Raw genomic sequence first — 13,469 nt, forward strand, 5'->3', positions numbered from 1 at the left:
CAAAATAGGTGTCCCAGGAAGAAAGATCTCTTCTGATCAAGAAAGGAAGAAAAAATGATACCTAGATGGGCTATTCATTTAACCAGATCAGCACAAATATGACACCTCAGAGAAATCAACTCATTTTAACCAGCAATTTAAATATCAGAGATTTTGAAAAAGTGTGTCTGTTCAAAACAAAAATCTTTATCATAGGAAAAGTTACCAAACAAAAAGGAGACATTTGAAGCTAGATTTTTTTTAATATGTGCAAAAGAGATGTATGAAGGTGAGTAAGGACAGGTAAGGAACTTCCAAATTTTGCAGGGTGTTCAGGATCTTTTGGGAGACTGCCATCTGCTTCCTTGTTAAGCTAAATCCCGAAAAAAAAGTTGGCTTGAAAGGTCCCTGTTCCTTCCACAAGCTAGAAAAGCAGAGAGCAAGTTTTACTCTTTTAAAAAGATATTGAAGCAACTGCTTTAGTGTGTGCAGGAAGAGAGTGACTTACAATTTCCTGGCAGGCTGCAATCACATGCCACCCCTCCAACACTACAGAAAGAGCTCACATACTGAATAAACCTTAACTCATCTAGTTCAAGATAAACGGTCTTCTGCATGTAAAAAGCCATTCCTAGCAACATCTGGGAAGAAAGGAGGGGGAAAGGAAACTTTAATTGGGTTGATTTGATCTAGTTTACGTAAAAAAAAACAGCTTTGCTTTTTAAAGAATGCTGTTCTACAACAAGACAGCAACGGATTGTAAATTACTGGATGTAAGGTCAAAATTTATATTATACTTTTAATCTTTGTTTCTTGTATAAAATAATTTAAAAATGCACCCTTTAGCTGATTTTTATACAGAATATTATCACATTCTGGTGGAACAAGGTACATCTGCTGATAAACTGTCTCACAGTGTGGGATGCCTAGTATCTCTGCCAATATTAGCTTTATGGACTAAGTAATAATATTATGTTAATAACCACTGATTGTTATTTGTGTACCAGACTGTTCTAATACCATGGGGATGAGCGTGCTGTTGGTGTCTGGAACAAATGGACAGAACACAAGAGATATTTGCCTTGATTTTAAGACAAATAGGGTTACCTGTTTCATTAAAAACACTACATGAAGGCACAGGCAAAACCATGTGATTCTATCTCCATCTCTAATAAGTGACAGAAAGAAAAACCACAGTGCACATTTATAAAAACACACACTGGATGCAAGAACCAATTTACCCCAACTTTTGTGGAGAGAGATATTCTTTGAATCACTTGTAAAGCTAATGCAGCTCCTTTATGCTGTGAAGAACAGAAATAAACTCACCACGTTCCTATCAGCAACTTATCTCCTTTGCAGCTCTTTGCAAAGGTTGTACTTGAGGGTGATGAGTCAGTTTCCTGTGTCCTGCCCAATGCCAGTAATTTAAATACCTGCTGATTTAAACACAGCTTACAAAGTTGTAACAGCTTTCCATAGTTTCTGGAGAAGAGAGCTGAAAGAACAACGAATGCCACTTCATCTCATCTTTTTGATATGAGAAAGAAATAGAGAGAAAAGTACTCTTCAGTTCCACTATGTTGTTTTTGAAGCTCTACCACCAGCTAGCCACTTTATTCTGCACTCTCTTTCATAGAAATTAGGAAGAAAGACCAAGTGACAAAAGAAGAAGGGCAGATTTTCATCTTAAGTTGTGCCATTCTGTTTAGGATTAAGCCCCTGATCCTAGGAAAAGAATGATCTGAAGGCAATCCAATACACAGTACAAAACATGATGCTGTATACTATTGGCACACTGGTATTGACTGCAAAAGCAGCTATATGGGGAGGAGAGCTCTAACACAGAGCATAACAGTAACAATTCCTCTCCTATCTCAGTGAAAAGCCAAAAGAGGAAAATGGAATCTATTGCTTTCATGTAAGAGCTGCCAATTTCCCACTGGTATCAGAAGACAATTGTGTTTGGAAAGGAAATGCTGTATTGCTGCATGGCAATCCTGCCTGGTGCAGATGGCACATGAACAAATTTCCCAATCACTGATCTAACAAGGTCACAAAACAGAAAGTAAAAACGGTTTTAAGGACAATCATTTAACTCCAGGTCATCCACAGTCTCTGCAAGCATTTTATTCACTTTGGCATCGAAAAAGATTTGAAATAAGGCCCCCAATGCAGGTGAGGTGTCAGATGACTGCAGTGATACACACACACACCCCAAAATTCTGTAAATTACATATGTCAATGAACACAAGTGTACACTGAAGCACTACAATCAAGCAAATGAACACAATGTCAATGCCTTTTCTTTAATTTTAATCACCTGCTAGTGCAGCAGGAAAAGTGTCTGCCTCTGCAGCACTGTCTGGCCAGCAGGTAACTCCACAGAGTCAGACTGCAGCCAACACCGAAAGGAGCTGCTAAAGGCCACTGCCAGCGCTACAAGAGTGAACCTGGATGGTTGGCCATGCAAAACGTGTCTCAGGATGAAAGGCTCAACAATCATGCAAAGTGCTGAAAGTCTTAGGAAATGTGATTTAGCATGCAGCCTCTGCTGAACATGTCAAGCAAGGGCAGCACTGGGGAAGGCTGCAGACCGTGGAGTGTCAGAAGCAAGCATCAAATCCTCAAAACTAAAATGATAAAAGTTCCTGCCTTGCTTTTCTTTCCATTCTCTTTTTATTGGCAAATGGTACCCATCTACATCTGTCTCAGGAATCATGTCATACCACTACAAATATAAACGAGGTTTTGAAGAGGTCCCAGTTCACATCTGACATACACACAGTGTGAGAAAGCAACAGGAAACAGCAGAGCAAAGGCAGTTTCCCAGAATTACAGAGCCAAATCAGCACTTTGTTCTTAGTGGGTAAATTAAAAAAATCTTCTCTGCCGAAACATTGCAGAACAACTTCTCTTTCTGCAGAGTTTTGCATTTGCAAACCTGACTGCGTTTTCACTTGCTTCTAGTAACAAAAACAGGTTGGATAGGCTACTTAAGAGTAGAATTAATTTGAAAGCTAAGCAATCATATCTGCACATACAAGACAGCATCCTTCCTCCTCCTTCTATCCTGGAATGGGTATCAAAGATAGATGGAACAAATAATTTTCTGATTTGCCCATTCCTCTTTATTGACTATTGACCATTTGTTATGACAAGCTGGCTGGAACTAAGGGTGTGATTAATTTTAATTTGTCAGTTCTGAGCTCTGTTCAACAAGAAAAGCAAAGCTATGTACAACACCACTGTGGGACTGAACTTTATTGTCTCAATAATTCAGTGCATTCATTTTTACTGGGGAAAAAAGCAGATTTTCCATGCATTGGCACTAAATTTTTAGCCCGGGTTCTAGAAGTTAAACTACATGCTTTTTGTTAACTTTAATATCCCCATATCTGGCAGAGATACCACTAAATGACTACCACAAATTGGTATGGAATGATAAGATCATATTTCAGGGCATGATGCCAGAGAATAAAAATCCCTCTATGCAAGGCTTTTCCAGCTTCAAGGAGAAAAAAATATGAGGAACAGGAAAGGAAACTAAATTAAAGTCTGTCCTGTTTGTGAACTGTAGCTCTCAGATTTTCTTAGATATTCTCCAATGGAATTGGTGAAATATTCTTGAGCAACAGTTAATTTTTAGGATAATATTAAAACTGCTACTCAGGGAACACTGAAAGTGGAACTGGAAAACGTGATTTGAGATGCTGGGATTTAACACTGAGCATGTTAAGAGGAAGACAATTTGTCCCTCCTGCAGCCATCAGCACATACACCCATGTCTGCTGCCATGGCCACAACAAAAAACACCTCTTCCACTCACCAAATCACAAAGGCCATTTTGTCCACATACTGCATTCAGTACAAAGAGCACCCAAAACCACTCGTTTCAACTCAGGTTGTACATGAAGCATTGATACAAACAGAAAGAGGGCACTTGACTCTCATGGTAACTAAAGGAGGCATCAAGTTGGAACACAACTCTTGTTTACCATATGGTCCCAGCAAACTTAGAGATGATACCCAAGGCTCAGCTCTAACCTGCAGGCAAATACCATGTTCAGTGTTGGAGTGGGGTCTAGGGAGCCTAAAACCCCATTTCTATTACCTCAGCTTATGCAAGCACAGGTCTGAACAGACAAGATGACAATTCTGGTTTAGAACAAGCCTGGCACTGCTCAGGCAGGAGTTATTTGAACAAGTGTGTCATGCCACCTCTATTGGAGTGCTGTAAAAGAGTTATTTGGTAGGTTTGACACCACCCTGGAATCCTTAAAGAGGGGAATCCTAATCTACCTACCTCAGTAGTGTTCAATACCATAAACTGCAGCTTTTCAAAGTAGGGCAGAAGCCCTGCTGTAAGATGACTGCTTATTAGAATTCAAAAAAGTAAGGTTTGGGAGGCAGGAATTGAATATACAAGTCTACTGTCTCAGAGAATAGTATATAAAAATATATTAAAAGCAGGGAATAGAAGTCAACTTCCTCAGATTTAAGAAGAGCTTATCCCTGGATAAGAGATGGGTTGTTAGATAATATTCGAGGGTCTGGTCTACACATATGCTTCTAGTAGAAGCATTACTACTTTCTAGAAGCATGAGTTATAGTTTGTTTAACTGAAAAAAAGCAGAGAAGGCTTTTTATCACACCTATCTACACACTGTCCTGTCCTAGTTATCTCAACAGGTATTTTGTACTTGGTGGAAAATCCTTTGCACTTGGGTTACCACCTAGATAAAGCATTTTGGTTTTGTGCTGTCAAGACATGCTTGGAGTTTTTTTTTACACACAGTGACATAACCTACATGAAACTTAATTTTTTTTCTTACTAAGTCAGGTACAAGGTATACAGTACTCTGTAGAGAATACATTTTTAGCTGGTGTTAGCAAACATGAGGTAGTTTATTCAAACCCATGCCTGGAGCTAAATTAAGTTTTCAGAGGCAGAGGCAAAAAGCATACAGCTGTTTATTCTGAACAGTTCTTCTGATAGTTTCCTCTTTCATTTTCCATTTAAGTTTTTTTTTTTTCATAGGACAAAAGCATATCCTACCACTACCACATATTTCAGTTACAGGTTTTCAAATAGTCCAAGGAGGGTTATTTTTCAAGTCAGCCAGAGCATTAGCAAAACAATAGAGTTCTGACCTACTGGGATGAAGATTTGATTAAACTATTGATAAAAGCTATAGAAAAATGTTCCAGTTCACAAAATGTGCCTATTAAAATTTATCTAGATATGTGTTCAGGTAGATTGTTCTATGCACCTGTTACTGGATTTTGTGTTCTCATTCATACCCACTGCAGTTCCCACCTAGAAATACCCATTACTTTGGAATGTCTAACAGGTTAAGCAAAATTAATCATGCCAGTAACACCTGCCTAACAAATAGTTTTAAAAAAGTAATCTACATATAGGTTGAGACCAACCCCTGGAATTCTAACTATATGTATTTTCAGCTAATAAATAAACAAGCTCCAAATAAATGCCAACAAACCCACCACACAAGTACAGTGTTGTAAAGCACAGCTATCTCTGAAACAACTTAAAGGGCTGCAACATTAAAGCAGATTTTAGTCCTACTTCCATTTACCCTTTCTATGTCCCAATTTGAGATGACCTTGCCAGTGCTGGAAATAACCAAATTTGGAGGAAGTGCCTTATCCAACCGTTCCAGTTTCCTAAGGAAAAAAAGGCCTTTGTCATCATATTTTGTGTATGAGTGCCTGTTCCACTGTCTTCACTTCCTCTTCAAGTAACTTTTGAATCCAGTGTCTGCTTTTCAACTAAATTTGAAAATTAGTCCCAGATTTCAAGATACAAAGTTGTCACAAGTTTAGTCGAAGTGGACAGCCAGCTAGGAAGAAGAGGAGATCTAAATGGTGCCTTCAGCCATGGAAAAGCTTTAGCAAAATTCCCATTCTCAGCAGACATCTAGGACAGATACAGACCATCCAGGGCAGGGGAAAAACTTGCATGAGACACAAATCCATTGGAAACCAGGCTTCACTGATTCCATTGGTCACGGACTTCCTTGCTCATTTCTCTTAGACTTTCCTGCTACACAGAGAGCAAGGCTTTCCTAAATACCTGCTCATGCCATTCAAGTGCAAGATTATCCCTCATACTCCAACTACATCTTCTTCTTAAAAACTCCAATATATATTCAATTGGGACTTTTTTTCCACACTCAGAATAATCTCCTCAGTGTCCTCAATCATTAAACACTTCTACAAATACACTGTTTCCACCAATCTACAATTTTTCTCAGTGGAAGAAACCATTTTCACGTGTTGTTTTAAATGGGATTCTGCTCGTTGGCATTAGTTTGTGGGGGTATGAGACAGTCTGGTTTTTTTCTGTTTGTTGAGCTTATATACTCAAGTCCCCAAAGGATACTCATTTATTTTGTGTGCAGGCAGAAGTCTTGCCTGTGATGCCACATGCTTGGGAATTACCAACAGGGCTTCTGCTTATGTACAGATGATTTCTTCTAATCCAGTGGATAGGATTAACAATGACACAAGTTCCTCACCACTCTTCAGAAGTGCTAACAGAAAAGTTTATGGGAGTACTGCTAATTCAGGTGAAGTAAAGCCAGCTGCCATATCTCAGACCAGGATTTAAAACTGCTTAAAATAATCTACCTAATTTTACTTAATAGGAATTACAGAGGACTCACAAAACCTCCTCTGCCACAGGTCAGTATGTGACAATTGAAGGACCCACACTGCTGGTTAGGGGAAATCTCTTTCCTCTGCACATCTGGATCTAGAATAAAACTTCTGTCAATATTCTAAACTAGCCAAGTTTACAGCTATTGTTGTCCAAAGAAAATCAAGAAACAGAAAGAGTCTTTAGGACTCCAAAAACACAAACATAGAAAAAGAAAACCATATTTCTTTAGCCACACAGGCATTATAAAGCCCAAGTTTATTGCACATTTTCATAGAGGAAAATGCCTTTTAGCACATTCTCTAATCCCATAAACATTACTGTGAAGGAGTGAAAATTAAACTAATACACAGAACAACTGTTAAGACTCAGACTTCAACCTAAGAGTATAGGTCAGTACTGATCAGCCATATGAAGCAAATTTTGCACATTCTTTACAGTTTCAGTGGCCTTATTTAAAAAAAAAAAAACAAACACAAAAAAGATGAGTGCTCATCTTGACCCCAAATAAATCTAAAATTGCACCATTTGGGTATTTGAAACTTTGCATGTGTCTTCTAAGTGAACGATCAGCTTGCTTAGATACAGACACAAGAATTGCATGCATTTCATACTTCTTCAGCATCAAGTACATTCCACCTTCAGAAGGATACAGGAATGTTTGAAGACTGTTATCTGAAAAAAGTACCATGACAACCATACCCAGGCACCCCATCTACACATAAGAGGCACAGCCTCATATCCACTCTGAAAGAGAGGCATGTGCTAGCTATCATCTCCCTGCAGAACTCCCCCAGACCCAAAGTACAAGTACTGCTTCTGCCTTGTCTTGCTAGTGTCCACAGAAGTGAGATGGGCTATCCCCATGCAAATCAACTGTGAGCAATGCAACTTGTGCCAACTGGCACCTCAGAGATCCAGGCCTCGAAGGAGAGCTTGAGAGAATTTTCATTTGTCTGAAAAGAAATTAGTTCACACTGTAAGCTTTCCATTACTACAAGGTTATAGGAGGATCTCTTTCCTCCTCCCAGCAACCCATTTTCATAAAATTGCTGGGAAGATGGAAAACTGGAATCCTCTGTCTCTCTTCCATATGAAGAGAAATGGCCAACGGGGTTCCATGTTGTTAATGCTGAATGTTGGGACAGACAGGCTATGATCATGGAAGCCTTATTTCTTTAGGGAATTGGGCTCAATGAACTGTTCCCCACTCTCTTTTTGCACTAAGAAGGCAGCTATTAACTCACTGATCTATCTCCAACAGATGAAGGAGGTGAAGAAACAAAGCAAAGCAAGTGTGATGATGTTAACTGAGGAATAAATTTCTCTTTAGTAGTCATATGGAGGAAAAGTCTCTGAGGAAATGTAATCACCACACCCTGCCAGTTATTAAGGGACTGTGTGGAAGCCATGGCTGGGCGACTGCCTATGCAAACTTAGCAAAATGTTTGTTTAATAAAAAGATTAAGCAAAAAGTTTCCTGACAATGTCTGCTGTGTCTAACAGGACAGGACTGCTACAGAAAACCTGATCTTGCAGTCAGATCCATCCAGGTAGACTCTCGTGTCTGTGTGGAGCAGACAGATTTGTTCATGCAAAGGCTAACTGAAGGATTCAAGCCACAGGGAAAGAAGAAAAGACTGTGAGAAAAAAAGAAGCTTAGAAACTTAGTTCTCTTATGGATCAAGGCTTACATTCATGTGTACTTTCTAGGTAGAGCAGAATTGCAAGTTATTCTATTATTTGAAAGATTTGTTGCTTTGCAGAGTTTTAAAGGAAAACTTTTCATGTGCATCTGAATGAAAAAACCTGTAAATTGAGATTTACATTAAAATATATATTTTTTAAAATATGAGGCCGTAGGGAAATCCAATCAATAGGTATACAAAATTTACAATAAAGTCTATGAGAAAAAATCCATATTGTGAATACCCAGCAGAAATAAGCAAAGATGCAGAACTCTCTTGGTTACATTCTGATTGTCCCAGTGATAGTGCTCACGTTCTTCAAAAAGATTAGAAGTGGGATGTTGCATGGAGCTACTGTGATTCATATAATCTTTTTTGTCTTTTTCCAACTAAGCATTTTCACAGAGGAAAAACAATGGTGTCATCAAGTTCCCCTCTCTGCTGAGACTTGGTAATTGCAAGGTTTTATGCTGATTTGTCGATAAAAAAGTTTCAGTCAGTGATATTAGTAATAAAAGTAGGTTCTCTTACCATTACTTTGTGGTAGTTCATGAGGAAGACATAATTACCTCATCACCTGCTTTTAGGCCCCAGTCAGGGGATGAAGGATCACCCAGCCTTCCAGGATACTTTAAAGTGTGACTAGAATTAGACACACCTCTTATTTAAATAAAACTATACTTCTGGGGGCATTAATCTTGTTTGCAAATGATTTTCCTAGCTAGAAGAAACAAACACAGATGAGAATGAAACAGATTAAATTCTGCCTTTCCACTGTGCAGCAGTCTTTGCCTTAGCATAGTTTGAACCAAATATTAAATAAATAAAAAAAACCAAAACAAAACAGGAAAACTTATACAACCCCACATTAAAATTATTAAATAATTTAGCCACATTTTTAATTATCAGGCACAAAACTAGTTGTTGCCACCTTTAATATCTAAGATTTTTGTCATTACAATGTTTAAGAAAAAGGGTTCAGATCCTGAGTTATTTTTGCCCAGCTCTGACTCCAATTGGGATCCGAGCTTAACAAAGCAAGGACAGCAATGAGTTGCTACTCAAGACTGCCATCTCCTGTCTCAAATCCCTAGTCACTCAAGGCATGATTAGTAACCTGACCAGGATGCTTTTCCTAGTGCTCCCTTTGCTTGTAAAGCTAATGCTATGTAGAAAGGATGTTTCTTCAAAACTAATCAGGCACAAATATTTACATAAGTTAAAGGAAGTAGAGCAACTATGCAATACTTTTTATTTGTCTTGCAAAGAGGTGTGTTTCCCTGGATATCCAATGCTAGTAGACCTAATGAAAATCCAGAAAGGAGATTATTTGCTCCTTTAGCAGCACTGTGCTGCTGTATCTCGTTGTTGTGTGTTTCAACAGACAGGCTTATCCATATTATTATGCACATTAATCAATTGCCAGATAAAAGCATATTACTGACATCTGAAATGTGGTACAGCATTTATAAACTGTTGACTAACGGGAGAAAGACTAAAGGTAGAAAGTTTGTATTTTTTTCCCCAGTGATTGATATTGACTTTAAGAACAAGTGGCATCAAAACTGACAAAATTGAGAAATTACAGGACAGTCTTATGCTTTGCACACTTCAAATGCCTGACTGTTCTTTGCTTGTAATCAATTAGACAACAACCCTTCAGTCTTTTATTCACACCTGAGATGATCTCTTCAGAAGCCTAGCTACTGGAATCCAAGTAAATGCACAATCCTCTGTTATTATCTAGTTTGATGCCTCAATATCCTCACAGTAAGGAAGCATGAAAATTGTCAGTCAGTACTTGTGACTAAACTCAATCTTCACATACAATTTACAAAAAAATCCCAAACCTTTATTTCCCTCTCCCTTCTGTTTTGCCTTATTTCATTTCAACTACAGGACAAATAATCTCTGCAAAGTTGCTAATTTAATGTTTCAGACATTTATTAGTGTAACAAGATAAGACAGGTTTTGCTTATTTTAAGGTAGCGGTACATCCACTTATTTGAGCTATTTCCCCATTTTCATTCTCAATCTTACTAAGTTTTTGGCTTTTGTTTAATCTGGGTTGCTTCCAGAGTGCTGCAGTTAGGAATTTTAAGGGTAGTACTCACTAGCTCTCACTTCAATAATTAGTGTATCATTTCTCATATGCCATGGAAGAAGGAAAAAAAATTTTTAAAAGGCAAAAAAAGCAAGCACACCATTCTTAGTACTAAATAGAGAGTACAGTAAAGAAGTAATTGTACTGAGCATATGCACTGCACATAAATCAAGCAACTTTGCAAACATCCAGCATTTCTGAAAAATCCACTTGGTCTTTTTTAAAAACAAAAGGGTAAAAAAAAGCAAGAAGTTCAATGCAAACCACGTAGCAATATCATATATTGACAATTCTTAATGCCTTCTTGAAAAGCTACTTAGTGAAAGACACTGTACTTCATTCTGAAAAGTGTCTCATTTCGGCAGACTTCCCTGATCTTCAAAGTACTATATAGAGCTCTCCAAGCACTGCAGACCCAGCATTATCAGGCAGAAGACCTGGAAAAAACCCTGCACCACAGCAGCATAGTAGGCTTCCCTGCATCCCTGCAAACCAAGGTTCAGATGTTTCCATCTCCTAATTTCTTCAGTCAATCTGGATTGAATCTCTCCAATATCCTTCCACAGGGCATATTTCCTAAGCCCATGTGTCCTGGTTCCATGGTGCCTCATGCTCTGCAATTTCTGGTCACACCTCATCTTGCTTCAACCACTGCAGCTTATAAAATCATAGAATAACAACAGAATGGTGTGGGTTGGAAGAGACCTTAGAAGACCATTTAGTTCCAACCCCCCTGCATAGGCAGGGACACTTCTCAGTAGACCAGGCTGCTCAAAGCCCCATCCAACCTGGCCTTGAACACTTCCAGGGAGGGGGTAGCCACAACCTCCTTGCACAACCTGTGCCAGTGTCTCATCACTCTCATAACAAAAATGTCCTCTTTACATCCAATCTGAATCTACTGTCTTTAATTTAAAAATCATTACCCCTTGTCCTGTCACAACAGGCTCTTATAAAAAGCCTTTCTCTACCCTCCTTATAAGCCCCCTTTATATACTGAAAGACTGCTCTAAGGTCTCCCTGGAGCCTTCTCTTCTCCAGGATGAACAACACCCAACTGTCTTAGTCTAGAAAAGGAAAGACTGACTGCTTTCTAGTTTCTAGTATGTACACAGAACACTTTTACTTCAAATTAATTAAAATAACTGATCGTTATAACACACTTCAACTCTACCTTTTATTTATTCTCCCCTTAAGTCCTCCTCATGTGGAGCTAGACTCCATGAAATCCTGCATATGTCCTAAAATTTATAATGGATCTTGAATCACATCTGTGAAATATTGCAGGATGTCATCTCTATGAAAACTAAATGAGCTCCTAAGTATGTAAGAATCTATCACAGCAGTGTGCCAAAGGTAACTTCTGATCAATTCAGTCTCCTTATTGTCACATAATACATGTACACAAATGGAAGCCAGCTCTGTTACCAGTGACTTCATTTTGTTCAGGTCATACTTTTTCAGAAAGTCATTACTACAGGTAAATAAAGACTACTTAAATAATGCACCTAAATTACTGTTACCTCAGGTGTCATGTTCTCTGGAACTTTTTTTATTTTCCGTTTTTTTATTTTCTATTACAAAAAATATAATAAGAGCTGTTCTTAAAATCCAACGGCAGGTAATGGTATTTTCTTTCTAAACAAGAGTATTCCATCATTGTGTTTTTACACTAACCATGCCTATATCCATGTAAAAATATTCTGTGAAAAACAGACTTGAAAATGCAGAAAACAGATAAAGGATGGTAAAAAAAGCCATTAATGAATTTGTTAAAAGTAACATTCACTCATGTAAAACTTAACTTCACAGCAACAAAGAATTAATTTATTCGCAACAACAGTTTTTGAAAATTTGATGTGCTGTAAAGATTTATGCCATCAGAATTCTGAACAAATTCTGTGCATCACAACAAAACACTATTTCATATATCCTGTGGATGAGTTTTGAAAACTGCATATATTATTTAGCAAGTCAGTATTGAAGCTCATGGTATTAAAAACTCAGTGCTATGGTTAATGCTGGGTATCAGATTATTTAGATTCTAGTCTTGGCTCTGTCTCAGACTTCCCCTATGAGATAATCACAATTATCTTTTTAGAGGTGGCATCTGATTTTGGGTACCCAGCTTTGCCTCCTGGACTTGAATAGCTGGAACTGAATTTTCAGAAAATGGTTTCATTGACTTCAGCTGGTATAAAAAGAACTTAAAATATCTGCAAATTAGATTTCTGATGCTCTGAATTTCCACTGGTTACCATTTATATCTCTGCAAAGTGTCCACAAAATACTACCAGAGACGTAAGTGGAGAATTCAGATTTATTAATACTTTGCATCTGCTGCACATGCCCAATCAACCACAAAACATCCAGAGTAATGGAGAGCAAGGTACAGAGCATCCAGAGGCTTGTGATGAGTGAGGTGTCCAATGTACCTCATCTGCAGGGTTTCAGTGCTTCAGCTTAGGTCATCAGAAATTAAAGTGGTTCAAATAAAAAGCCATAGCTGAAAAGGCAGATTTTCTTAACTAAAAGGCATGTAAGGTCCCTTACTTTCAATGAAGTCAATGTAAGTTTTTGTCTTGCAGGGATCTGGATCTTTGTGGCAAAGCATCATCACATACACAGTGACCAAAATTCATTATGGTTTGCAGTGTCTGAACTCCATAAAATAACTTTGCTTGAAGTTGTGTTTTAAAAATTTTGAATGGCAGATGCAATACACAGTAGAAGTGCTACACGGAACTGAATTTGAATTGAATTTAAAAAAACAAAGTGACCTTTATAATGTGTTATGTTTACCTGGAAATGAGTCAGCAAAAATAAAAGTTCATACTCTATAACCCTGTCACGCTAAGGGGAAAAACACTGAAAAATCCCCAAAAGTAGAAACCCATCCTCATCACATTTTAATCATAAGCCAAATTTTAATTTTAATTTTAAGCCAAATATTTCACTCAATAATCCTAGTCTAATGTCCACTGGATCATACCATCCCTCTGAAGATGTTTTGCAA

At 38.0% G+C, this 13,469-nt stretch overlaps 1 long non-coding RNA gene across 3 annotated transcripts in view; it reads right to left on the minus strand.

Annotated features, from left to right (window-relative positions):
• LOC139794495 (uncharacterized) overlaps positions 1-13,469 on the minus strand; it is a 28,184-nt gene that overhangs the window by 11,033 nt on the left and 3,682 nt on the right. The window lies entirely within an intron of this gene.

Source organism: Heliangelus exortis, chromosome 3 (assembly GCF_036169615.1).
Source record: "Heliangelus exortis chromosome 3, bHelExo1.hap1, whole genome shotgun sequence".
NCBI classification, from domain to species: Eukaryota; Metazoa; Chordata; class Aves; order Apodiformes; family Trochilidae; genus Heliangelus; species Heliangelus exortis.